Source organism: Balaenoptera physalus (genome assembly GCF_965194825.1).
Source record: "Balaenoptera physalus genome assembly, chromosome: 1".
NCBI classification, from domain to species: domain Eukaryota; kingdom Metazoa; phylum Chordata; class Mammalia; order Artiodactyla; family Balaenopteridae; genus Balaenoptera; species Balaenoptera physalus.
Window position 1 is genome coordinate 19,346,300 of NC_138882.1, and position 27,805 is coordinate 19,374,104.

A 27,805-nucleotide genomic window follows, 5' to 3' on the forward strand; every position below is an offset into this window, starting at 1 on the left:
AAAACCAGATCAGAAATTTGTCATACACCAGGAGAGGAGGGGTGAGACTCCTATTGTTGCTTCTAATTACGCGTGAAGATAAGTGACTTTTATGAAACTAAACATATTCAAAACAAAGTTTCCTTTATGACCCACAAGTCCTCAGACCAACTTCATCCATTTGACATATTAAGTTAATACCTTAAGTGAGTCACTGTATTTTATAAATTAATTGGTCATCCAGCCTCATGTGATTAAAGTTAATCTTACTGGTAATGTTTCAAAATTCTGATTACTGCCCTACTCCTCCTTTTCTCAGAGCAATTTAAAGATTGTTTTCTGTATCAGTTGCTCTGCTCCATCTTGATAGTTAATAACACAGAATCTCAAACCATGTAATCTAAGTTCAGCCATGGGACCACCTCCTTTGTTAAATGGTCCTAAACTGAGCTCATTTTGATGCCTCAGTAAGAAAAGCTGGCTATGATGGGATCCATGATTCTCTATAACAAACAGGGGTATTCCCGAGTGCAAATACTATGTTCCAAAAGTTTGCTGCATTTTCCCATAGTAGTGGTATTTAAAACTGTGGCCAGTTTCCTAAGCTAGATCACAAGAATCTGCTTAACTGAACATAAACCAAAAATTTTTTACGGTATATATGCAATAAAAAGAATAAAACATTGTTATAATGATGCTAGCTCTTAAATATATTGAGGGAGACAAATTCAATTTGTAAATATTGTCTATTCATCTTAAGTGTAAGTGTTGAATAATGAAATTTCTTTTCTTTTAAATTACAAGCAACTTTTTAAAAATATTTAACATCAGTTTTAAGCTGAACACTGCTTTTTTGTTATCCACATAATCTTCATATGTACTGTGGATTCTGTGCCCTTATTTTTTCTACTTTTTATTTTATATTGGAGCATAGTTGATTTACAATGTTGTGTTAGTTTCAGGTGTACAGCAAAGTGATTAGTTATATATATATATATATATATATATATATATATATATATATATATATATATTCTTTTTCAGATTCTTTTCCCACCTAGGTTATTACAGAATATTGAGTAGAGTTCCATGTGCTATACAGTAGGTCCTTGTTGATTAGGTGTTGAAATTTCTAATTATAGAAAAATAAGGAGACAAATGGGGGCTCTTGTGAAAACACTTTTGTGACCTTTTGGACACATGCAAGAGATTCCAAAGTTCACGAAAAGTCTGTATTATGCATGTTAACCCTAGGAGTTTTGACTTTGCTTTTCTTAGAGGTGTTACCTATTAGAGAGGCTTAACTGATACAATTTAATGGTACACTGATCATGCAAGTTATTCTTATTTATGACATTGGTTGTATGGCAGCTAATATTCTTTAAACCAAAGTTTTCTCTTAATTTTGAAACACTAATTTAAAAGTCATGTTAAATTAAGGACAAGGATTTTTAGCTGAATTCATATCCAATTACAGTATATATAAATTATTCAAGCTCAGAAAGTCAAAATTAATGAAACCATATTTAAACCATGTGTATCAGAGGAAAACCCTTTAAAACATAGAAACAAAACTTCCCATGAAAAGGATATCAAAAAAAGCATCTATTGTATCTAGTATATAATTATGCTTTTTATAAAGATGACAGGAAGTTATTTCCTAATACACTGTTAATTTTTTTTCTCTGACTTCTGTGGAAATAGATAATAAGGAACATGGAAGGCTGCCGTCACTATTACTAATCAAGCATGTGTCAAATATGAAACTGGTTAAACTGGTTTATTACTTATAGCCAGATTTCTTCCACAGTGAGTTATAGGCAGTTCTTTAATGATTTTGCTAAACCCTGACCCTCGAGATTTTTTTTAATTGAACTATAATTGATTTACAATATTGTGTTAGTTTCAGATATACAGCAATGTAATTCAGTTATACATATATTTTTTCCAATTCTTTTCCATTATAGGTTATTACAAAATATTGAATACAGTTCCCTATGCTATACAGTAAATCCTTGTTGTTTGTCTATTTATATATAGTGGTATATATCTGTTAATCCCATACTCCTAATTTATCCCTCCCCACCCCCAGAGATTTTAATTCCTGATAAACACAGTGAAGAAGATGTCCCAGTCATACTAAAATGAAATAAAAATCCTAAATTAGGTGGAGACCTATTTTCATGAGTTAAAGCAAAGACTTAAGTGAATTTAAGTTCTTGGTTTTTATCAAGATCGTCCTCTCTCTAGCCCTATCTTCTTGCCCAGCTGAAGTTAAAAGCTTTCTGGGTTTCTGATTTTTGTTAAAACCAGGAAACTTTGATCATGGAAGAAAAGCAAAAGCCACCAAAACACATTACAGATTCAACTCAAAAAAGCACCGGTACGTATCTGAAGGGCTGCCGAACATGGAATTATTCTTCCCTGTCCTAAACCTCAAAAGGGTTCACGGTACCACATCTCAGAAGTCCCAGATGCTGATATCTGAAGGCTGAAATCTGGTCACATTCCAGGCATGGCAGTGCTGAGACCTCAGTGCCCACTGGAAACTTTAGTTTCTGCTCTCTAGGAAGTTAATATTAAACCCTATGCTCTTAGGAGAGGCATTCTCTAATCTGGTTACATCTATTTCATCCTACCAGAAAAAGGCAACGGTTTGAAATGTGAATAATGACTATTGAAAACACAGCCACACACAAAGTGAAAGATCATCCAAGCCCTTAAATAACTTTGCACTATGGCAGGTTCTTTATTTTTTTTTTTTATTAGAGTAGTGCCGATGTTATATAACTTTATTATTTTATGATCCTTTGAACCCAAAGACCTTGTCCTCCCTTGCTACATGAACCCATTAAACCATTCCAACATCACTGGATTGGTGGCAAGTTTTCTTTCAGTATTGTTCCCCTGTGTATTTCTGATAGACGAAGTGGAACTGCTTATTCGCTGGTGGTCATTGAGTTCATTGGCAAGGTGAGCTGGGTGGCAACTTAGTAGTGTAATATCTAGAGTTCTAGGAATGGCAGACATCAGAAAAAGCCACTCCCTATTGACCGGGTCAGGAATAGTGTGAGGAAAGAAAGGCACTCGTCTGGTATTGGGGGTGGGGGCAGGTGAGGTGCAGAATTTAAGGGGAATCAAAAAACATAGAAATTAGGATGAGTAAATTTTTTTTGGCTTCATTGGGTCTTAGTTGTGGCGGGTGGGATCTTTCGCTGCGGCACGCGGGCTTCTCTCTAGTTGTGGCGTACAGGCTCAGTAGTTGCCATGCGCAGGCTTACTTCCCCGCAGCATGTGGAATCTTAGTTCCCCGACCAGGGCTCGAACCCACATACCCTGCATTGGAAGGCGGATTGTTAACCACTGGACCACCAGGGAAGTCCTGATAAATAATATTTTGACACAATGTTTTAAAAACAAAATTTTTTGCTGGGATGGATTGGGAGTTTGGGATTAGTAAATGCAAACCATTCCATACAGAATGGATAAACAACAAGATCTGACTGTATAGCACAGGGAACTATATTCAGTATCCCATGATAAACCATAATGGAAAAGAATATGAAAAAGAGTAGATTTATGTATATGTATAACTGAATTACTTTGCTGTACAGTAAAAATTGCAAATTGCAAATCAACTGTACTTCAATAAAATAAATTTTAAAAATAAAAATAAAAACATTAGTGCAGAAAATCCAGGATGAGCAAACTGTCAAAAATGTAAATACAGAATTGCATCTTGCACTTGCATGGTTCAGCTTCACTCACCTCATCCTAATCCTGGCTTTTCTGTACTGACTCAGTGACCCCAGAAATTCCACACTTCAGGAGCCCCTCTTTTTAAAGCATTGTCTGCAATTAACATGCAGATCTCCCAGAGGGAGCAGCATATTAAATCCCAGCAAATATATCCTAATGTTCATTAGTCTACTGAATACCTCCCAAAAACCAGATTGTGAGGCTGGAAAGAAAACAAGAAATTACTGGTGCTGGGTCTTCAACAGACAGTAAATGGCGAGTTAAAGCCAGTTCTGTTGCTGATGGTCCAGGGCCAAAGCCAACAGTTTTGGTTTTTCACTTCAAGATTTAGACATCATTTGTTGTATATTCTAGATCCTGGACATAAGGAGGCGCTGCCAGGCCATAGATGAAGGCTCAGAGTTAATTTCTGCTTTTAACTTCCAAAACTCACTAGGATCTGCTATAGCCCTGAGGAGAAAAGGAAAGGATTTTTCTCAGCAGACACATTCGGCATTTATAGATTTTGAAGCTGCTGTGAATGTATCTAACTACAGAGGATTTGTAAAAAAAAACTCATCCAATCCAAGAGGACCTGTAGAAACTTTCTTTGGGCCACAAGGTAAGTAATATGCAAAGCTAAAATTAAAATATTTAATAATAACAATAATAATAAACCTATCAGTTTTCTCCATCATAGCCATCTTTTGCAATCAAGATAATTTTTAAGATTAGTTACCATATTTTATATAAATCTGAACGCCCTTAAAATTTTAAAGATACTTATCTTTAGTTACACATTCAGTATACTTTCTTAAGCAATGGTAGACAGTATCTTGGGCCACCGATGTCAAAAAACATGCAACAAATAAGAATTTAGTCAAAACAGCTTCAGTGGGATTCCCCCTCTACCTCTAGATATATATTCTCTCTCCTCCAAACAAAAGTGATATAGTTTATCTTATTTGTTTCTGACTAAATCCAGTAAAACAAGTTTATATGTTAAAATATCAGATAATCTCTTCATTGCATTTGTGGGGATTTTTCTTCTTTTCAAAGTGTCTACAGATGAAAGAACATGCTGTTCATTTCTCAAACTTTTCTGTTTTCATTTTTCCTGATCTTACAAAAATAATACAAATGTACAAAGAATATATAAAATATAAATATTCTAAAACTAAAGGTTAATTTTAAGCTTTGATGCTGAAATGGAAGGAAAAAAGCTATTTTCCTAGAAGAGATTAAAGTGGTTAAATCAACCCTGGAAAACTCATAGACTGTCCCCAAAGTAAGTGAAATGGATGAAATCAGGTCATCCCAATAGAAATGCAATCGGTGGCAGTAAATCAAGATAGTAGGGAACTTAGCCTGTAACTTACAATCTTACAAAACTAAACTTTTAGACACAGCAAAATTTTTGCAGGGCATAAGGCTTCATATTAGAAAGTTGCAGAATAATATAGAGCAAAATATGGGTACAAGTTCAGAGGGAAAAAGGAAGGAATGATCAGTTTCTTCTGTAGTGAGAGAAATTAACTTACACATCTATGCTTTATCTTTAGTTGGCTTAAAGAACTAGAGGCAAAATGTGTGCATAATATACAATTTTCTTGTGAAGTACATTGTGTGAAATGCAGAGGATATTTCAAGTTGATGAAAATGAAAATAAGGTATTTACGAAAATGTTATTAAATGTAATACACTAAGAGGTAAACTTTTAAAGTATAGGTGATCAAACCTCCAGAAAAATAATTTCTTAGAAAACAGTTAAATGGGGGCAGGAGAAACATCATTAAATTTAAAATTTGAGAAAGCCTTGGACAGTTTTTAATGTTGATTATTAAATCTCCTCTTCTGCTTTCTTATTGTAGAAACTTAGCTGGTTTCATATTGCTACCTACTAAACTTATCCATATCAAAAAATCACTAAACTAATTGCTCATCAGTTACTTATCAAAAGGTTTTTTTCTTTGCTTTTACACTATGTATTGATAAACATGAATGAATTTTTGGACAAATTCGAGCTCTATTTAGATGCATAAAACACAGCCTATTCCTTTGAGAGTCAACCTTGGAAATCTTGATTTTGCTTGGATAAATCCCTTAACAAACCTGTAAAATAGAAAGTTGGACCTCAGCTTACACAGGACTTAATTCCAGACTGAGTTTTAGATTTCTGCAGTCCCTATGTAGGGAATTTAATTAAAAAAAGAGTAGGCTCTCTGAAATTATCTTCTATATCAATCTTTGCCAGAAATTTTTCTCTACATCTTGAGAACATACAAGGTTCTAGTACCATTATAAAACAAACAAAAAATTCTATTTACTGAACGCTGGAGTTTGAAAAATTAGCATTAGTCTTCTTTTTTCTTTACAGTTTGAAAAATATTAACTCCTTGTGAGTGGGTAAATTTATACACTAATGTATCAGGTTACAAATATGTCCTCATAATTGTTACAAACAAAACTATAAGCATACCAGAAGATTATTTTATTTATTTATAAAATTATCAAGTAACTTTTCAGATTCTTTTTTCAAAGAAATCAAAGGGGAGAAATATTGAGGAAATATAAATGCGAATTGCACTATAACCATTGAGGTAAGCAGATGAGTTGCTCACAGTTTGAAATGTTGACCTGTTCAATCGTAATTAATTGTAAAATCATTTTCCTTCAACTAGGACATTTTCAAAACAAAACTGTTACTCAACTCAAAAACATTAAATGAGAAAATGCAGAATGTGCTCAAAATTTTTAAATAGCTCCATCAGCTTTGTAGAGTATATAAATAAAAATTAAATATAAATGTATTTCAGGAATAAGTAAAAGCTACATAGACAATTACACTGAAAAGGAAATGGAAAGATATTGATACCTTTATCTCACCAAGCCTATTATAACTGACCATTCCTGAATTAATGGAGAACTGATTTTATGGATTAAATATTTTTAGCTTTTAATATCATGCTAAACTATTCCAGATGACATCAGATTTCTAATAGGAAATACTAGATTCTTAAGAAAATAAGCAAGATATTTAGGAAGAAAATATAGAATTTCAGATTCTTTAATTTGTTTCTAATCCATTACATATATATGGGAAAAACTGTTGAACTCATAAATTTCATGTCCTCTTCATGCTGGTCTGATGTAAAGTTAACATGGTGCAGGATATAAAAATTGATATTAAGAAAATAAATACATGTGCACAAGTTATATGATATGATACTCTGTAACATTCTTATTACAACCAAGTGTGTTATTGATTCTACAAAAGAAAATTAAATCACTGAATAAGTACATTGAAAGTTTAGCAATTGAGTAAATGTTTCATTTTGAAAATATTTCAAATGTGAAACTTATGAGTGTCATATTTATAACTACATATTGAAAATTGCCTTCTTATAATACTTAACTTCCTGCCTACCTTGGATAAGCTACAGGTTTTAAGAAATATAATGAGATTATTGTCAGTGGGGAAATTCGGAAGTAACAAACTCACTTGCCTAATATAACACTCCTACAAGCCGTTAATAGTATCAATGATTAATTTTCCCTTAGCCACTGAATCAAAATGTTTGATTAATGGTTCACCTTGCAAATCAAAAGTAAATATCTAAATAGCATTACATTTATATCAGTTCTCTTATTTTGTAACCAATAACCGTATACTGTGAATTCATTTTCTCTAATATAATAAAATGCCTGTCTTATTTATAATATTTGTCATCTGGGGGTAATTTTTTTAATGACATCTGTATCTTTACCCTGTTAATTGAGTGAATTAAATTATGCAACACAAACAACATTAAATTTATCCAGGAACTAGTTAATGCTGAATGGAAATTGTCTATATTCTAAAGCATTAGGAGATCTTAGTACCCAGGATTTCAGTCTATCACTTGAAGACTTTCTGTAGTCTTTTTGGAATAAAAGTAATAAAATTATTCCCTCCGCATCTGAAAATTCTTTACAGCCACTGCTCTCGCTAATCTTTGACAGAATTTAAAAAATAAAAATAAAAAACCATTAATCAAAAAATGCAGCCTAATCAATAATGCAGCAAAAGTGAGTGCCTATGAAATTTGTGCCCTTTTATGTTTCTTGGGGAGGGAGGGGATTGGTTTTCTCTGTATCTAACACGGGTTTTTTATCTGACTTATTATATGCACCCTTGTGTGTGTATTTATAGTATATAAAACTGCTCACATGAATAGATAATAATTCTCTCTGCCTTTAAGTTGTAGAAAGCTGAAAGTATTTTACTCGCATTATCTCCTGAATCCTGTCTACCCCCTTGGGAATAAAGATGATAAAGAAGGCTCTTTCAGCAACGACAATAGTGTTCTTTTTTTTTTCGAAAGCATAACTTGTGAGAGCTGGGTCTTCACTTGATATTTGAAGATAAACAATAGTTGATTTATATTCGCTGCTGACTTTTGAGAGGGAACGTCAAGAGTAAGGGCTCTGGAGCCAGACTCCCTGGGTCTAGACCCTGGCTTTAGCACTTACTAGCTGGATGAATTTAGAGAAATCACTTCATTTTTCTATAGCTCAGTTGTCCTTATCTGAGGAATGAATAACAGGGGAATGGATGATAATAATTATATCTGCTTTGTTGATTCATTGAGGGAATAAATGAGTTTAAGCTGTGAACAGCTTAAGACAGGCAGTGACTCGCATTTTAAATGATTACATGCTTTCCGTGAATTTATGTTTATTCACATCAGAGTGGTAGTTTTATTTTCCCAATTTTGCAAAGACCGGCTATCAAGCTATACCTTTGTTATCGTTTATCTTTAATACCTTATCGTGGCCGACGACAGTAACTGGGAACTCCGACTTTTATTTCAGATCTTTTCTCTTTCCTTTGCAACGAATTCATCTATTTAATAAGTCTTACCGTGAAAAACATTGGTAAGTAGTAATTCACTTGTGCTTTTTTTTTTTTTTTTAACATCTTTATTGGACTATAATTCCTTTACAATGTTGGGTTAGTTTCTGCTGTATAACAAAGTGAATCAGCTATATGCATACGTAAATCCCCATATCCCCTCCTTCTTGCATCTCCCTCCCACCCTCCTTATCCCACCCCTGTAGGTGGTCGCAAAGCACGGAGCTGATCTCCCTGTGCCATGCAGCTGTTTCCCACTAGCTATCTACTTTACATTTGGTAGTGTATATATGTCCATGTTACTCTCACACTTCATCCCAGCTTACCCTTCCCCCTCCCTGTGTCCTCAAGTCCATTCTCTACATTTCTGTCTTTATTCCTTTCTGCCCCTAGTTTAATCAGAACCTTTTTTTTTTTTAGATTCCATATATATGTGTTAGCATACAGTATTTGTTTTTCTCTTTCTGACTTACTTCACTTTGTATGACAGACTCTAGGTCCATCCACCTCACTACAAATAACTCAATTTCATTTCTTTTTAAGGCTGAGTAATATTCCATCATATATATGTGCCACATCTTCTTTATCTGTTCATCTGTCGATGGACACTTATGTTGCTTCCATGCCCTGGCTATTGTAAATAGTGCTGCAATGAACATTGTGGTACATGACTCTTTTTGAATTATGGTTTTCTCAGGGTATATGCCCAGTAGTGGGATTGTTGGGTCATATGGTAGTTCTATTTTTAGTTTTTTAAGGAACCTCCATACTGTTCTCCATAGTGGCTGTATCAATTTACATTCCCACCACGAGAGCAAGAGGGTTCCCTTTTCTCCACACCCTCTCCAGCATTTGTTGTTTGTAGATTTTCTGGTGATGCACATTCTAACTGGTGTGAGGTGATACCTCATTGTAGATTTGATTTGCATTTCTCTAATGATTAGTGATGTTGAGCATTCTTTCATGTGTTTGTTGGCAATGTGTATATCTTCTCTGGAGAAATGTCTATTTAGGTCTTCTGCCCATTTTTGGATTGGGTTGTTTGTTTATTTGATATTGAGCTGCATGAGCTGCTTGAGGAGACAAAATACCTGTATGCAGAAAACTATAAGACACTGATGAAAGAAATTAAAGATGATACAAACAGATGGAGAGAGATATACCATGTCCTTGGATTGGAAGAATCAACATTGTGAAAATGACTATACTACCCAAAGCAATCTACAAATTCAGTGCAATCCTTATCAAACTACCAATGACATTTTTCACAGAACTAGAACAAAAAATTGTACAATTTGTTTGGAAACACAAAAGACCCTGAATAGCCAAAGCGATCTTGAGAAAGAAAAACGGAGTTGGAAGAATTAGGCTCCCGGACTTCAGACTATACTACAAATCTACAGTAATCAAGACAGTATGGTACTGGCACAAAAACAGAAATATAGATCAGTGGAACAGGATAGAGAGCCCAGAATAAACCCATGCACATATGGTCACCTTGCCTTTGATAAAGGAAGCAAGAGTGTACAATGGAGAAAAGACAGCCTCTTCAATAAGTGGTGCTGGGAAAACTGCACAGCGACATGTAAAAGAATGAAATTAGAACACTTCCTAACACCATACACAAAAATAAACTCAAAATGGATTAAAGACCTAAATGTAAGGCCAGACTCTATAAAACTCTTAGAAGAAAACATAGGCAGAACACTCTATGACATAAATCACAGCAAGATCCTTTTTGACCCACCTCCTAGAGAAATGGAAATAAAACAAAAATAAACAAATGGGACCTAATGAAACTTAAAAGCTTTTGCACAGCAAAGGAAACCATGAAAAAGACAAGCCTCAGAACGGGAGAAAACATTCACTTGTGTTTTTGCCTTTACATGTCTATCAGCTGGATTGGAGATAAGATGACTATCAATTTGTGATAAAAAATAAAGATGCCTGATCCTAACATCTCATTAACAAATGTGGTTATTGTTAAGGAATGTAAATTTTTATGTTACCTTATTCACATTTTATGAAAAATTCCAGTTTAGGATTAGGGTTTTTCAAGGCATGAGATATCTGCCAATAAATGGTCAAAATGGAAAAGTATAGTCCTTTGTCAAATAATATGCCAAAATAATATTTATTTGAAAAGTATCACATGGGAATAAAATGTTCATTCATTTATTCACTCAAGAAATATTATTGGTTATCTATTATTTGCTAGAATAAACTAGAATTCAAAGCAGTTTCTATAGGAGTGGTGAAAATTTATTATAGTATTTAGGAACAATTTCGTGAACCCAAATTAAACCTTTTCTTTCTCACCAAGGAGTCAATCTACAAGTCTATGAAAATAACATTCTATTTTTTTTCAACACTTATAAAGCTGTCACAGGCCTATAAAAACAGCTATGGCTCCCTGCACCAAAAAGTCAGTCTTGGACTTCCCTGGTGGTGCAGTGGTTAAGAATCATGCCTGCCAATACAGGGGACAGGGGTTCAAGCCCTGGTCCAGGAAGATCTCACATGCCGTGGAGCAACTAAGCCTGTGTGCCACAACTACTGAGCTTGCGCTCTAGAGCCCACGAGCCACAACTACTGAGCCTGCGTGTTGCAACTACTGAAGCCCGTGCACCTAAAGCCTGTGCTCCACAACAACGGAAGCCACCACAATGAGAAGCTTGTGCACAGCAACGAAGAGTAGCCCCGGCCAGCCGCAACTGGAGAAAGCCTGAGCACAGCAACAAAGACACAACGCAGCTAAAAAAAAAAGGCAGCCTTACAATCTTGCTAAGGAAGTCAAGAATAGGAATGGATACATAGGGTTCAGTAAGAGGTCCCTGGTCAACTTCACATAGTCTGAATCATCTAGCTGCTCATGTTGTCTTTTGTTTTGTTTTTGTTTTTTAACATCTTTATTGTAATATAATTGCTTTACAATGGTGTGTTAGTTTCTGCTTTATAACAAAGTGAATCAGCTATACATATACATATATCCCCATTTCTCCTCCCTCTTGCATCTCCCTCCCACCCTCCCTATCCCACCCCTCTAGGTGGTCACAAAGCACTGAGCTGATCTCCCTGTGCTATGCGGCTGCTTCCCACTAGCTATCTATTTTACAATTGGTAGTGTATATAAGTCCATGCCACTCTCTCACTTCGTCCCAGCTTACCCTTCCCCCTCCCCTTGTCCTCAAGTCCATTCTCTACGTCTGCATCTTTATTCCTGTCCTGCCCCTAGGTTCTTCATAACCATTTTTTTTTCAGATTCCATATATATGTGTTAGCATATGGTATTTGTTTTTCTCTTTCTAACTTATTTCACTCTGTATGACAGACTGTAGGTAATTGAAGTATAGTTGATTTATAACATTGTATTAATTTCAGGTGTACAGCATAATGATTCATTATTTTTATAAATTATACTCCACTTTAAGTTACCACAAAATAATGGCTATATTTCCCTGTGCTCTACAATATATCCTTGTCATTTATTTATTTTATACATAGTATTAATAGTTTATATCTCTTAATCCCATACCACTAATTTGCCCCTCCCCTCTTTTCTCTCCCCACTAGTAACCACTAGTTTGTTCTCTATAGCTGTGGTTCTGTTTCAGTTTCACTATGTATATTCATTTATGTTATTTTTTAGATTCCACATAACGTGATAACATAGAGTATTTGTTTTTCTCTGTCTGACTTATTTCACTAAGCATAATACCCTCTAGGTCCATCCATGTTGTTGCAAATGACAGAAATTATTCTTTTTTATGGCTGAGTAATAGCCCATTGTATATATTTACCATATAACTGTTCATGTTTTTAATGTCTTCTGCTATTTCAGTGAAACAGAATAGATCATTGCAGTCTACTCCTTCCCCCGCCCCCTAAGGAAATACACAGGGAAAAGGGATGTCTTACAAATCTGTAATTGCAATGCAAAATTCCACCAAGTTTCTTTAAGAATCACAGGGCATTCCCTGTCTTCCTGAACTAAATAAAGTCTGCCTTGGGAAGAAATTGAATACCAGGATTCTGCTTCTACATTGCTCGGTTACCCAGGCAACTGAAGCTTTTGCAGCCAAGTCTCTGAGGAGTCCCTCCAAAGCAGTCTTCTTAGCCAGTATGAGAACAGTTCTTTTGAGTCATACTATTAAATCCTCTATACAAGCAGAGGTCTGGTTAATGTTCTGGAGACTGAGAAGAGAAACAAAGACCCTCTTTATTCCAGAAAAAAAAGAGATTTAAAAAAACTTCACCAATATATTTTATACTTGAGTAATTGTCAAACCCTTGGGACAAAAAATTTTGAGGACTTCCATTGCTGGTTAAAATAATATTTATTACAGTATTATTTAAATAAGCATAAATACAAAATTAGATTATATATTTTAGCTTATCTACAGCTTTAGAAACAAACACATCTAAAATTTTAGTGCCAACAAAAAACCAAATCTCTGGCATTCATTTAATGTGATAAATCATGTTTTGCTAAAAATAAATCCACTGCCCACAACGTGAATATAGTTCTGATGTTATGGTGGAGAATATTTTTTAAGATCAGCATCCCCAAACTACAATGTGTTGTGTAATGAATCCACACGCCCATCTACCCTCTAGATAAACTGTTATCAAACCCTAGAGTTCTGAAGTCAGGCTCCCTAGGTTCAAATCCCAGGGCTGCCACTTCCTGAGTTCTGAATGTGGGACCACTGGCAAGTTGCTTAACATCTCGGTGTTTCAGTTTCATAGGGCTGTGGTGAGGCTTACTAGAGTTGATAAATGCAAAGTGCCTCGTGTATAGTAAGCACTCAATTAATATTATTATATCTTTCATTAACTCTAGCTCCACATAGTAAGCCTGCAAGAACTCAAGCCTCAGTCCAACAGACACACCAGACTATGAGGAACGGAATTTCTACTTCCTCAGGAAAACAGGAACTGAATTCAAACGAGGCTTTTTGCATAAAGTTGGGGCCAGCTTTGCACACAGAAAACTGAAGGCTACAGTTACCACTGGAAACAAGCTGCTCTCTTGGAAAACGGACAAAGACACACCTACCACCAGGTCCTGCTCATTGGCTCCTAGGACTGGGACTGTAATTTCCACAACATGCAAGCCCTGGAGAAAAACTGCTTCTCAGCTGAGGTCACCTGCATCATCGTTTTCTCCTTTCTACCAAATTACTACCATCCACATATAAGTATCACTTAATATTATATATATATGTTTTTCCATCTTTATTAAGATACAATTGACATGTAACATTGTGTAAGTTTAGGGTGTACAATGTTATGATTTGATCCACTTATATATTGCAAAATGATTAAAACCATAGCTAACACCTCCCACACATCACATAGCTATCATTGCTTTTTGTGGTGAGAAATTTAAGATCTACTCTCTTAGCAACTTTCAAGTATATAGTAGCTATAATTACCACATTGTAAAATAGATCACCAGAACTTGTATATCTTATAACTGGAAGTTTGTATCCTTTGACAAACATCTCCCCATTTCCCCTTGCCCCTTCCCTGCCCCCCACCCCCACCCCCACCTCAGGCAATCACCAATCTGTTCTGTTTCTTTGAGTTTGGTGTTTTTAGAGTCCACATACAAGTGCTATTATGCAGTGTTTGTCTTTCTCCATCTGACTTATTTCACTTAGCACAATGCCTTCAAGGTCCATCCATGTTGTCACAAATGGCAGAATTTCCTTCTTTTTATGGCTGAATAATATTTCATTGTATGTGTGTGTGATACCACATTTTCTTTATTTATTCCTGTATCAATGGACACTTAGGTCGTTTCTATGCCTTGGCTATTATAAATAATACTGCAATGAACATGGCTGTGCAGAAATCTCTTCGAGATAGTGGTTTTGTTTCCTTTGGACATATACCAAGAAGTGGAATTGCTGGATCATATGGTAGTTCTATTTTTAATCTTTTGAGGAACCTCCATACTTTTTTCCATAGTCGCTGCACCAATTTTACATTCACACCAACAGCGCACAAGAATTCCCTTTTCTCCACATCATCTCCAAGACTCCTCATCTCCTGTCATTTTGGTGACAACTACTTTAACAGGTGTGAGATGATATCTCATTGTGGTTTTGATTTTCGTTCTCTTGATGATTAGTGATGCTGAGCACTTTTTCACGTACCTGTTGGCCACTTGTACATCTTCTTTGGAAAAATATCTATTCAGATCCTCTGTCCATTTTTTTTTCATTGGATTGTTTAGGAGTTTTTGTTATCAAGTTGTATGAGTTCTTTATATATTTTGGATATCAACCCCTTATCAGATAGATGATTTGAAAATATTTTCTCTCATTTCATAAGTTATGATTTCATTTTGTTGATTGTTTCTTTTGCTGTGTGAAAGTTTTTTAGATTCATACATTCCCACCTATTTATTTTTGCTTTTGTTGCTTGTGTTTTGGGGATCATATCCAAAAAATCATTGCCAAGACCAACATCAAGGAACTTTTCCTTTACATTTTCTTCCAGGAGTTTTATGGTTTTGAAACTTATGTTTAAGTCTTTAATCCATTTCAAGTTAATCTTTATAAGTGGTGTAAGATAGGGGTCCAATTTCATTTTTCTGCATGTGATTATCCCGTTTTCCCAACACCATTTATTGAAGAGCCTATCATTTCTCTGTTGAATATTCTTAGCTCCCTTGTAAATATCAGTTAACCATATATGTGAGGCTTTGTTTCTGGACTCTTGATTCTGTTCCATTGGTTTAGGTGTCTATTTTTTTCCAGAACCAACTGTTTTGATTACTGTAGCTTAGTAGAATATTTTGAAATTAGGATTGTGCTGCCTCCAGTTTTGTTCTTCTTTCTCAGGATTGCTTTGGTTACCATGAGGCTTACATAAAACATCTTATGAATGTAACAGTCTATTTTATGGTGATAACCATTTAAATTTGATCAGTTACAAAAAATCTACCCTTTCACTCTCCCCACTTTTATGTTTTTAATGTCACCATTTATATCTTTTTATATTATGTATCCACTAACAAATTATTATAGCTATAGCTATTTTTCATACTTTTGTCCTTTAATCTTTATGCTAGAGTTAAGTAGTTAACACATCACCGTTTTACAGTATAAGGGTATTCTGAATCTGACATTATGCTGACCTTTACTAGTGTGTTGTACGTATATGTTTTCATGTTACTTTTAGTATCTTTTCATTTCAGCTTGAAGAATTTTCTTCCAGCATTTTTTGGTAAGGCAGGTTTAATGGTGAAGAATCCCCTCAGCTTTTGTTTATTAGGAAAGTCTTTATCTCACCTTCACTTTTAAAGGACAACTTTGCTGGGTAAAGTATTCTTGGTAGGCATTGTGTCTTTTTTTTTTTCAGTACTTTGAATTTATCATCCCATTCTCTCCTGGCTTGCAAGGTCTCTATTGAGAAATCCACTGATAACCTTAGGAGGATTCCTTTGTATGAGAAAAAAATTTTTTTCTCTTACTGCTTTCAAAATTCTCTCTGTTTTTCATTCGAGACAGTCTTATAACTATGTGTCTTGGAGAAAATGATTTTGGATTGAAATTTTGGAGTGACCTATTAGCTTCATGAATTTGGATGTCCAAATCTCTCCCCAGATTTAGGACATTCTCAGCCATTTTTTCTCTAAATAAGCTTTCTACCCCATTCTCCCTCTCTTCTCCTTCTAGGACACCAATGATGATTAACCAGAAGTAAATAGATTCTTACAGGATAGAAATTCAACTTCAAATCCTCTCAGTCCGTAAATTGGATTGAAATGATCCAGCATTGCTAGTGCCCCCTAGATGCTTAGAAGAGGCAAAATGATATCTTCTCTGTAGGAAGATAAGATTAGCCCAGCCTCAAATTATTTATACAAAGAATTTTGCTATGCAATATGCAGCACACAATCAAAAATAAGCAGACAAAAAAGAAGACAATATGACACAAACAAAAAACAGCAGGAAAAAAATCAGACAATATAAATAGATCAACAGGGACTCCAATTATTAGGTTTCCAGACACAGACTTTAAAATAAATATGCTAAAGACGTTTAAAGAAATCAAAGACATGAAAAATTCAGCAGAAAACTAAGAAAAATATGTATGCACATAAATTAAAAACTGTATATTCAAGAGCTAGAAAGTAAAATAATTGAAATGGATGGGTATAACAGCTGTTTAAATATATCTGAAAAAAAGAAGCAGTAGACTAGCACATAAGTCAGAAGAAAATATTCAGAATAAAGCACAGAAAGATAAAAAGATGGAAAATACATAATTGGATAAGAGGTATATTGGATGCAGTGAGAAAGTTTAACATATGATTACTCAGAGAAGAAAAGGAGAGGAAAAATGAACAGAAGCAATATTTGATGAGATAATGGCTGATGATAAACTGCAAATGAAATGAACTCCAAGCAGAAAAAAATAAAAAGAAAGCCACACTAAGTACATTATAATAAAGCTGATGAAAACCAAAGACAATGAGAATAGGTCACTGAGGAATTTTTGAGAATGACAGGAAAAGGAAGGGAAAGAAAACAAAGAAAAGATTGTCTTCAAAAAGGTTGGACAACCAGCTGATATTTCCATAAAAATAACAAAAGCCAGAAGACAAAAGGATACTATGTTTACCTTCTAAAAGAACATGACTGCTGACCAAGAATTTTACACCTGCTATAAAGACTTATTATGAGGCTATAGCAATTAAAACAGTGTGGTACCTATCCAAGGATACACAAATGACCAATGTAATAGAACAGAGTCATGAAACAGATCTATGTATATATGGACACTGGATTTGTGACAAAGGTGACACTGCAGAGCAGTAAATCATCTTTTCAATAGATGGTACAGGGTCAATTAATTAGGCATATAGAAAAAGATAAAACTTAGCCCCAGCCTCACACTCTATGTATATATAAATTCCAGGAGAACTGTATATCTAAATGTGAATTGTCAAACAAAGTTTTTTGAAAATACCATAGGAGAGTCTTTGTGCTCTTAAGGTAGAAAAGCTACTTGAACAGCACACAATAAACACCGACTGTGTAAAAGGGTAAAAACCTGATAAACTGAATGGCATTAAAATTAAGAATTCCTGTTTATCAAAGGACACAAACAATTGCGAGTGAAAAGGTAAGCACCAAGTGGGAAAAGATACTTTTAACACACACAATTAGAGTAACCATAGTTGTTGACTGTAAAATGGTCACATTTGTTACCCCCTCCTTGTGTCCCAGCCATTACATTTGCATTCTAGCCAGCCAGAAAGAAGGGGGACAAATTTGCACACACAACTTTTCCATACATTCCATTTTCCAAAACTTATCACAAGGCCACATTGATCTTCAAGGGACACTGGGAATGTAGTCTTTATTCTGAGTGTCTACGTGCCCAGCTAATATTCAGGGTTCTATTAATGAGGAGAAGAAGGAGAATGGATACTCTGCTATGTTCTTGATTAGAAAGATTCTTTCCAGTGAATTTAACAGTGATGAAGTCTGGGTAATTGACATGAATTTCCTAAGGCTCTGAAAAGTTTAAGTTCTTTCTTACATTCCCATTTTTCTCTATGTTCCTTTACCAGATGCAAGGGCATTATAAACAATCTTGGGAAAACATATTTTTCACAACTGATAATTTTATCATTGATGTAGATTATAAACCAGTTGTTGCAAACGTACTGAGTCTGACAGATACTGATTTCTAGTTTGGGACATGCTCTTAAAAGAAGAAAATTGATGCTTAGATTATAATCTGCTTCAGCAATCAGATTAGATTTCTTGAACTGGTGTGTTTCATCTTGGGTGTTTATCTCAAGAGCATGGAACTAGACCTGCATATTGGATGTCCTGAGAGCCTTCTGGTACTTTAATAAAACCAAATACATGAGAGATAATGTTAGGAGTTCTCAGGAATACTGTCTCTGGGTAGTCAAAGCAAAACCCTTAACCCCAAACATAAAATTCATGGAAATTTTTCTCAGAAACAAATACAAAGCTTCCTTTCATGAGATTATAAAACCAAAGTTCAAGACAAGTTCAAACATCTAACAAAATATATTTTAAAAACACATCATTTTGCTCACTTATGCCATGCTATATATCAACTTGCAATATTTAAAATGACAAGGAAGGAGAAATTAAGGCAATCTAAATACTTGGAAAGCAAATAGAAAATGCATCAATTTTAAGAATGACATCATTTTGATCTTTAAATATATATAATTTGTGAATATATGTTATGTAACAGTCAATCAGGTTGTATACTCATTGGTAGGCTAGGGTGTCTCAATGTCTGGGTTCGCTTCCTGGCTCTGCCACTTAACACTTGTTTGGGGCAAATTACTTACCTCCCTGGTTTTTAGTTTTCGCAACTAAAAGTAGGAAATAAAGGAATAGGTAACAAGAATATTAATTTCAAGTGATTATTTGGAGAATTCAATGACTCAGAACTAGTCTTATAAAGTGCTTGAAACAGTAATGATTAATGTTAGATATTATTATTACACAAATTCAAAGACTGATACCCAGGCCATATCTAAGGCCAATTAAATCAGAATCTTTAAGGGTGAGGCCCAGGCACAAAATCTCCCCAAGTAACTCCAATGTGTAGCCAAGGATTGTGGGGCTATGACCATGTATTATAATTTAAGCCTTCAGTTGGAAGGTTATATACTAATATGTTAGCGATCTTATTTCTAACTGCTAGAATTCCTAGGATTTTTATGTGTATGTATAGGGGGGTGACTTTCTGTGGTTTCAATTTTTTTGTATTACATATATTACCACTTTATTAAAAATATTATTTTTAAAATATACTTATATGTAATGTATAAGTACATGCACGCATATATCTGTATATAAGTATATATGTGTAATATACATGCACTTACATATCTGTATATAAGTATATATGTGTATAAACACACTTATAGTTTATGTGCTAGATACCAACACAACATCCTTCCTCTCAAGAATTGTGCAACATTGAAATCAGATACACAGAGAGAAAATTGTAAAATAAGGCCCATGTCATAAACGCCAGAAGTGGGATTCAGGTAAAGCACTACAGGAGTTCAGAGAGAAACAGCACTTCAAGCCAGGAGGAGTCAGTATCAGCTTTGTGCAGCTTCTGGGTGAGAGGAAACACAGTCATTCTAGTCACAGAGACAACGTGAGCAGATAAGTGCACAGAGGTAAGAAAGAGAAGTTGAGGATAAGGGAAAAGCAGATAATTCAGTTTGACTGACACAAGAGGTGAAAAAAGGGCTGTGATAAAAAAAAAAAAAAAAAAAAAGGTCTGGAAAGAAAAGATTAAGAGAGTTCACTTGAACTTTAAATTAGAAGTTGAGGCTTTTCCTGTAGGCGATGGGAACAACATTTTTCTTTTTTTAATTTTTATTTTATATTGGAGGATAGCTGATTTACAATGTTGTGTTGGTTTCAGGTATACAGCAAAATAATTCAGTTATACATATACATATATCCATTCTTTTCCAGATTCTTTTCAGGATAGGAACAGTTTGAAGGATTCTGAGGCCAGAAACGGCATGACCAACTCTGTTCTTTGTAAAGATAATTCTGGAAACTTTGTGCAGGATGAACAAAAAGAAGACATGAACATCTGCAAGAACAGAGGTATGACAGAGAGTGGAGTGTCCTCATGCCACCTTTTAATTGTCTCCTTGCCTATTGAATACCCAGCCCTTGGTCTCTCCCCTTGCCATTATTTTTTTTTAAATTTGACACCTGTTCACCATCTTCTAATCTTGCCATCATCCTAGCAAATTCCACCATGGAAGTGGATTACCCATCCTGTAGCCCATGCTCCAATTCCTTGATTCCAATAACCTTCACCTGCATTTTATAGTAGCCACTCACTCTTACAATCCACCCTTTTCACCAGGAACCATTCCACCTCTGCAATCTGAAACCTCAATTGCCCACTCTTAGATATTTATTTCTTGTTCCCTATTCACCCTGATCTTGCTTTTTAAGGTAAATTAAGCCATCCTTTCCGGTCCTCCCTAGCTCTTTACTTCAGAGCAGCTGTGCAAATTTTCACAACTCTCCTTCAGCCTCGCCTCAGGGCTATATTTTCTCAATAGAAGGACCCTGACTTCTGAATGAAATAGAGACCACCATAGAGGGAGCCCCTCAACTTACTGTCCCTCAGCTACCAATTCACCTGCCTTTTATCTTCTCCTCTTTCCTACCTCAAGATGTTTTTCCTCCTAAACAAATGGATACTCTTATTTTCATTTTACATTCTAGGAAAACTGAGCTGAAGTCACATGCTCAAGGTCACCACAACCAATCTGTTGAGAAGCTCTTATAGGGAGCTAGGTCTCTCTGGTACCAACCCTCAGCCAGGGGTATGGGAAACAAGGACCAATGAAATAAAGAACCTACTCTGCTGGTTCTGCTAAGATTATGGAAACAACATAAACACAGCACACAAGTTCTCATTACGTGATAGCTTGTATTATAGGAGTGCCTCGGTGGCTTGGAAGCTGGTGATGTTACTGACAAAGTTAAGGAGGTCAAGAAGAAGAGATGATTTGGCATATTGATAATGAAGTTTGTTTTTAACACGTTGAGTTTGAGGCTGATAAGACCTCTAGCTGGGAATGTTCAACAGACAATTAAGTACAGAGCCTCTAGTGCTTAGGAAAATAATGAAGTGTGGAGATAAGATTTGGAGCCATTCATGGGGTGGAAACCATGACACAATCAAGTGAAAACATGGACTAAAAGAAGGAAAGAAGGCAGAGGATAGGGAAGCGGTAGAAAAAGAGATGCCAGTGAAGGAGACAGAGGACAAGTCACCAGAAAGATTGGAGCAGCATCATGGAAGCCGAGGAAAGAGTTTAGCTCATCAGTAAACTGGAGGCAGCCCACTGAATTTCTCTGTAACTTTTTTCCCATACACAAAAGGTAAATAATAACTTCTGACACTGTAATGTAGATCATGCTTTGCCTTGTTGCACGCATGATACCATATGCCAATATTTTGTACTTTATCCAAGAGTACTTTGCAAACTATAAAGCTCTACTCAGATTTACTATTATCACTTATGGTAGTCCCACAAAGTTGTCTTAAGATAATTCTATGATGGTTCAGCCTCTTGCATGTATAATTCTCTAAATGGGACTAATTTATTATGCTAATGTCTTAAGAGGAAGGAAAAAACTGTCATTGATGAATCAATACCAATTTAAAATGTGTAATCATTTGACTTGAGCTGAGCTAATGGCCACATTTGCATTAGCATTGGAGGGTCCACTTGACACATAGTTTAAAAATAATAATAATAACCAACTTTAGAAAATGAAATTACCCTACTTACTGTAGTTTTGTGTCCCTGTTGCCCTATATTCAATTGGCTGAAGTCACTCCTCCACAAAGTTTTCATAGCCCCAAGCTATCCCCTCTGCCTCTAAAATAATAACATTTGTATCACGCGTTTGGCAAGACATCCCACTGTAGAACCTGCAGACTCAGTAGATTCAGATCATTTGCCAATTGGACAAGCCAAAGATGTGATAAAGTATTTTCAACAACTGAAGGAAGCAGGAAACCAAATCCGCATTGTGTTCATGGAAGATCTAAGGCTAAGCCACACACACACACACTGAACTAAAGCTCCATCAAAAGTTTCTTTTGCATCTCCTCTAATATTGGTGAGCACATATGGTAGCCATGTAAAACTCTTACTATTATGGAAAAACATAATAAAATCATGTTAGTATTTTGAATTGCTCCTTTTCTTCCTATAATTTTCAATCACTTTCCCCCAAGTTAATGAGATTTCATTTTGTGTTTACAAAAAAAAAAAAAAATCCAAACAAAAGTACAATTCTTCGGTAGTCACCAAGGCTTAAATTGGACAGCAGAATCTCACATTCTCCAACTCCTGAACCATTTTGGAGTTAAGCTTTAAGGAGGAGATAGGAAAGGCACTTGAAATTTGGAAGGGGAAAATGACCTGGTGTCTGAGTAGAAGACGTGGAAAATAATAAGAACTTGCATTTTATGGCACTTCACTGTTTTCAAAACACTTTCACATGTATTATCTTATGTGATAACCCCCGCCTTAAATCTAAAAGGCAGGCAGGGCAGGTATCATTACCCCTACTTTATTGATAAGGAACTCAGGTGCAGAGTGGTTTCATGAATTACTCAAGGTCATGCAGTCGTCTTAAATATAAATGCGGAGACCTGAATTAGAGCTTTGGACCCAAATTCTGCTTTTCCCTGCATTACAGAAGAAGTCAAGGAGAATGAAGTATTATTTTTTTTTAAAAAGGCACATACATTCATGAGGGGGGGTGGAGGGCTTATAAAAAGCCCTTTCAACCAAAATGCATGAAGTTTCATTTTCAGTTATGTATCCAGGGCATACGGCTGTTTTTCAAAATGCTTAGCAAATTGATCTTTTCCTTTAAAATGCAACTGCCCTTGTATTAGTCATAGAGGTTTAATCATTTGTGAAGAATAAAATGGCCCTATCTTTACCAAATGCCGTTGTAATCACTTGGGTAAATAGTCTGGAGCCATTTGTATTATTCCTTACAGGATAATGGGTTCAAAGTTGTAAAATCTGGAAATATTTTACCACAAGAATGCTGCTATAGGCATTCCGCATTTTGAACCTCAGCTGTCCCTGCCCACAGTTACATCTTGCAGGTCAAGAACTTCGTTTTATAATGATACATGTAGTGAACAAACCAATTCTGAAGCTACCCACACATGGCCTCATAGAGCTGGAATGGACCCCAGAGAGGTCACCTCCATCTCCCACTCCCTCCTCTTCTGATGGAGATACAATCCCTCTCCCATCAGCCCAGCTCCAATCAAGAATGTACTCTCTTCCTGGCTATGGTTACCCTACACTCTCTGCCCTTTCCAGTGGAGAGCTTGGCATCAGTAAAATTCACCAGGCTGACCCTGTGTTGGTTGCTGGTGGGGAGAAGGTAAGAGCGTCCCTTTTTTAAAGCACTTGGGGATCATAAATATCAAGGTGACCACTATGAGAGATCAACAAAGTGGAAGACATCAATGTGTCTTTACAAACACTTACCATGCATTGATAACTGCTACTTGATCTAATTCTCTCAATATTCACTGATCTTGGTGTCTTATGGATAAAAAAAATGAGATTCACAAGGAGGAAAGGGAATTAATATGTGTTAAAACTTATGACACAATGAGCCCCTTATATCTTCTCCAGCATTTTAATAGAGGTTAAGTGATGTGTCTAGAAACACACAATTGATCAATAACCAATCCACCATTTGAGGTATGGCCAACGCCAAAGCCCATGTGTTTTCCATTACGTGGAAGCTTTCCAAGCTTCAGTCATTCAAAACCACCTTCATGACTTTTGCTAAAATCTTATGCCATGTACTCTATTACTTACTTAGAGGCAGTATTGTTTAGTGGTTAGAACACAGTCCTGAAATCAACCTACCTAAGTTCCAATCCTGGTGTTGCCTCCTACTAGCTTTGTGACTTTGGGCAGCTGACTTGACTTACACATCTTTCCTCATGTTTAAAATGGGGGTGAATTCCTGGTATCTAGGAATAAAGAAAAAGTATTGAATAGTTGAATTTCCTTTTTCTAATTAAAATATATATTTAATCAATGTTTAATACAAAACTGGTGCATACATGTATCCTTATGTTGAGGAAAAAAAATTTTGTAGCTGTTAATTTAATGAAAAAATTCTCTTGTGAATCCTTGAAAAAACAATAAGCAATATCTTTTAAAATAGTGTAACCAAAACAAAACACAAATATCAAGTAAAAATTTCCCCTTATAAAAATAATAATAAATAAATAAATAAAATGGGGTTGAATAATAGCACCTACTTCACAGAATTGTTTTGAGGATTAAATGAATTAACATATGTTAAAACACTATACTAAGTGGTCAAAGTTAACTTGCATTATTTCAGAATTTTCTTTAAATCAGGCTTTTGCTAGTTAAGGAAATGTATTAAAAAGGAGAGCTTTTATAACACAGCGGTGAGCCTATAAGTTTTATGTGATAGTTATATTTCAACAAACATTCAAATCAATACACAATATTTTAAAAAAAAGTGTTTGTTCATGTATCACCTAAAATCATTTCCCATATCCTGCTTTGGGAATACAGTTCCACATCAGGCTGTCTGTTATCCATAAAGAGAATATAGGAAGTTGAGTTTTTAAAGCTTAAAGGTAATCTTAGAGAAAGTTTTAAGCTTCCTAGATATAGGGGAAATAAGATTAAAAAATAAAAAGATAGAAGTGGAATGTAACAGATCAGATGGCAAAACCCTCTAGCAAAGGAAAGAAAACACAATTTTTGCAAGACTTCTATTTCCATGGATCTAGCTGTCTCCTGTGGGGAGGACATCCTGAAAGAACACAAGTGGCCTTCAGAACAGACCTTAGGCCAATCTTCTGATGCTTGAGTTACAAAGAGGTCCTGTGTGAGGGAGCTACAAGGGGAACAGGAGCCCAGAAGAATTCATTGCAAGAACATAAGGGAAAAGGATGTAAGATAAAAAGCCTTTAGGCAAAGAAAACAGGGCGGAGCTGAAGGGAAATAAAGTTAGCCAAGAACAGAACTGAAACACTCGTCATGTGCCACAGATGTACAAGCAGAGGACACCAAAGCAAAGTAGCAAGAATTACTCAAGATGCTCAAGAATAAAACAAGAAACTCAAACATGAACCATGAGACCCTAGGATAGATGCACTGAAGGGACGCTGGAGATCATTCACCCAACGACCTCATGTCACAGAGGGAGAAAAGAAGGTCCAGGGGGAAAAGACTTATCCAAGATACTGAAGCACAGCCCAGTTCAAATCCAAGTTCATATCCAACATCCAAAATGCAACAGCAAAATAGAAACCCATTCTTTAATTAGAGGATAAAAGAGAATTCACTTAAGTGGGGAAAAAAAATATCAGACATGGCTCTTAAAGAGACAATCATTTAGTGTTCTTCATTTTAACTTTTTGAATCTCCAACATGAAATTTACAATAAGCCTTATTTACAATAAGCTCAATCTATAATTGAGCCTGTTCTCAATTGAGAACAGGCAATATAAAGGATAAAAGATAGAATTAAGGGAGCGGAGTCAAGATGGCAGTGTGGAAAGACACAGAGTTCGTGTCTCCCCACAACTAGGGTGCCTGCCGGACACTAGTGAGGGAACCTCGATGCCCAAGGAGACAGGAGGAACCCCCAAGTGAATCAGTAGGACTTGGGGGGACTGGGGGGGAGGAAAAGTGGAGGCCAGACAGGAACGGCACCCCTGAGGGGTGGCTGAGAAGGGGGAGGGGCTCTCACCCCTGGAGGGACCCACAAGGGTTCAGATCAGGGGGGAGAACACCCAGCATTTCCCCTGTCCAATTGGCCTGGGAAGTCTGCCCGGCTCTCTGGCCGGGTCCTATGCCCTCAGAGGCCCCCTCCAGGCCACGTTGGTCCTGGGGGCGTAGGAGGGAGGCCAGGGGGGAGAACAGGAGAGGCAGGTGGGAGGGGCCCTCCAGGACCTGGAGGAGAAGGAGAGGAGGGCATTTGCCCTGCCCACTTGAGCTCAGGAAGCCTGCTGAGCTCCCAGGTGGGATCCTCTGCCCTCTGAGACCAGAGACACAGGCACTCTTGGCCCCTTCTGTTCTGTTGAGCCTAAGCCCCACCTCCCACACCCCCAGGGCCTTTTCCAGCCCTGTGAGTCCTGAGCATAGGCGCCCCCCACCGCCCAAACCCCACCCCTGCTTAAGGCCCACCCTCCATAGCCAAGGCCTTTTCCACCTTTTTTTTTTTTTTTCTCCTCCTCTTTTTTACTACTGTTGTTCTGTTTTACCTTCCAGTTGTTGTTTCATCTGTATTTTTATTTTTATATTCTTTCTAACATACCTGTCAGTTTCCTAGTCTAATTTTATTTTATTTTTTATTTTTATTTTTTTTTAATTAGTAGACTTTTACTTTTTTTTTTTTAAGTATTTGTTTTTATTTATTTATTTATGGCTTTGTTGGGTCTTCGTTTCTGTGCGAGGGCTTTCTCTAGTTGTGGCAAGCGGGGGCCACTCTTCATCGCGGTGCATGGGCCTCTCACTGTCGTGGCCTCTCTTCTTGCGGAGCACAGGCTCCAGACGCGCAGGCTCAGTAATTGTGGCTCATGGGCCCAGCTGCTCCATGGCATGTGGGATCTTCCCAGACCAGGGCTCGAGCCCGTGTCCCCTGCATTGGCAGGCAGACTCTCAACCACTGCACCACCAAGGAAGCCCCTAATTTTATTTTTTACTTTGTTATTGTTCTCCTTTTTTCTTGTTTTTTTTTGCCACCCCACACAGCTTGCAGGATCTTGTTTCACGAGCTGGGGGTCTGGCTGAAGCTCCTGCAGTGGGAGCTCTGAGTCAGAACCACTGGACTAACAGAGACCCTGAGACCCCAGGGAATATTCATTGGAGTGAGGTCTCCCAGAGGTCTTCATCTCAGCACCAAGACCCAGCTCTACCCAATAGCCTACAGACTCCAGTGTGGGAAGCCTCAGGCCAAACAACCAGTAAGATAGGAACACAATGCCACTCATCAAAAAAATAATAATAATAATAATAATAAGATGGCAAAAAAATTTGTCACAGATGAAGGAGCAAGGTAAAAACCTACAAGACCAAATAAATGGAAGAGGAAATAGGTAAGCTACCTGAAAAAGAATTCAGAGTAATGATAGTATAGATGATCCAGATCTCGGAAATAGAATGGAAGCATGGATTGAGAAAAGACAAGAAATGTTTAACAAGGATCTAGAAGAATAAAGAACAAACAAACAGAAATAAACAACACAATAATTGAAATGAAAAATACAGTAGAAGGAATCAATAACAGAATAACTGAGGCAGAAGAACGAATAAGTGAGCTGGAAAACAAAATGGTGGAAATAACTGCCAAGGAGCAGAATAAAGAAGAAAGAATGAAAAGAATTGAACACATCTCAGAAACCTCTGGGACAACACTAAATGCACCAACATTCTACTTATAGGTGTCCCAGAAGAAGAATAGAAAAAGAAATGGTCTGAGAAAATATTTAAAGAGATTATAGTGGAAAACTCCCCTAACATGGGAAAGGAAATAGTCAATCAAGTCCAGGAAGCACAGAGAGTTCCATACAGGATAAATCCAAGGA

The 27,805-nt window shown here is 36.3% G+C and overlaps 2 long non-coding RNA genes across 5 annotated transcripts in view; both read left to right on the plus strand.

Annotated features, from left to right (window-relative positions):
- LOC309644669 overlaps positions 1–27,805 on the plus strand; it is a 546,086-nt gene that overhangs the window by 77,939 nt on the left and 440,342 nt on the right. The gene's annotated exons all lie outside the window — the stretch shown is intronic.
- LOC309644580 overlaps positions 970–27,805 on the plus strand; it is a 55,748-nt gene continuing 28,912 nt past the window's right edge. For 2 of the 4 annotated variants that reach the window (XR_014254504.1, XR_014254505.1), the window contains exons 1-3: positions 970–4,339; positions 8,572–8,634; positions 20,122–20,259. This is a non-coding gene — a long non-coding RNA (uncharacterized lncRNA). The remainder of the gene's footprint in view (positions 4,340–8,571; positions 8,635–20,121; positions 20,260–27,805) is intronic. The other 2 variants (XR_014254506.1, XR_014254507.1) reach the window with 1 other exon arrangement.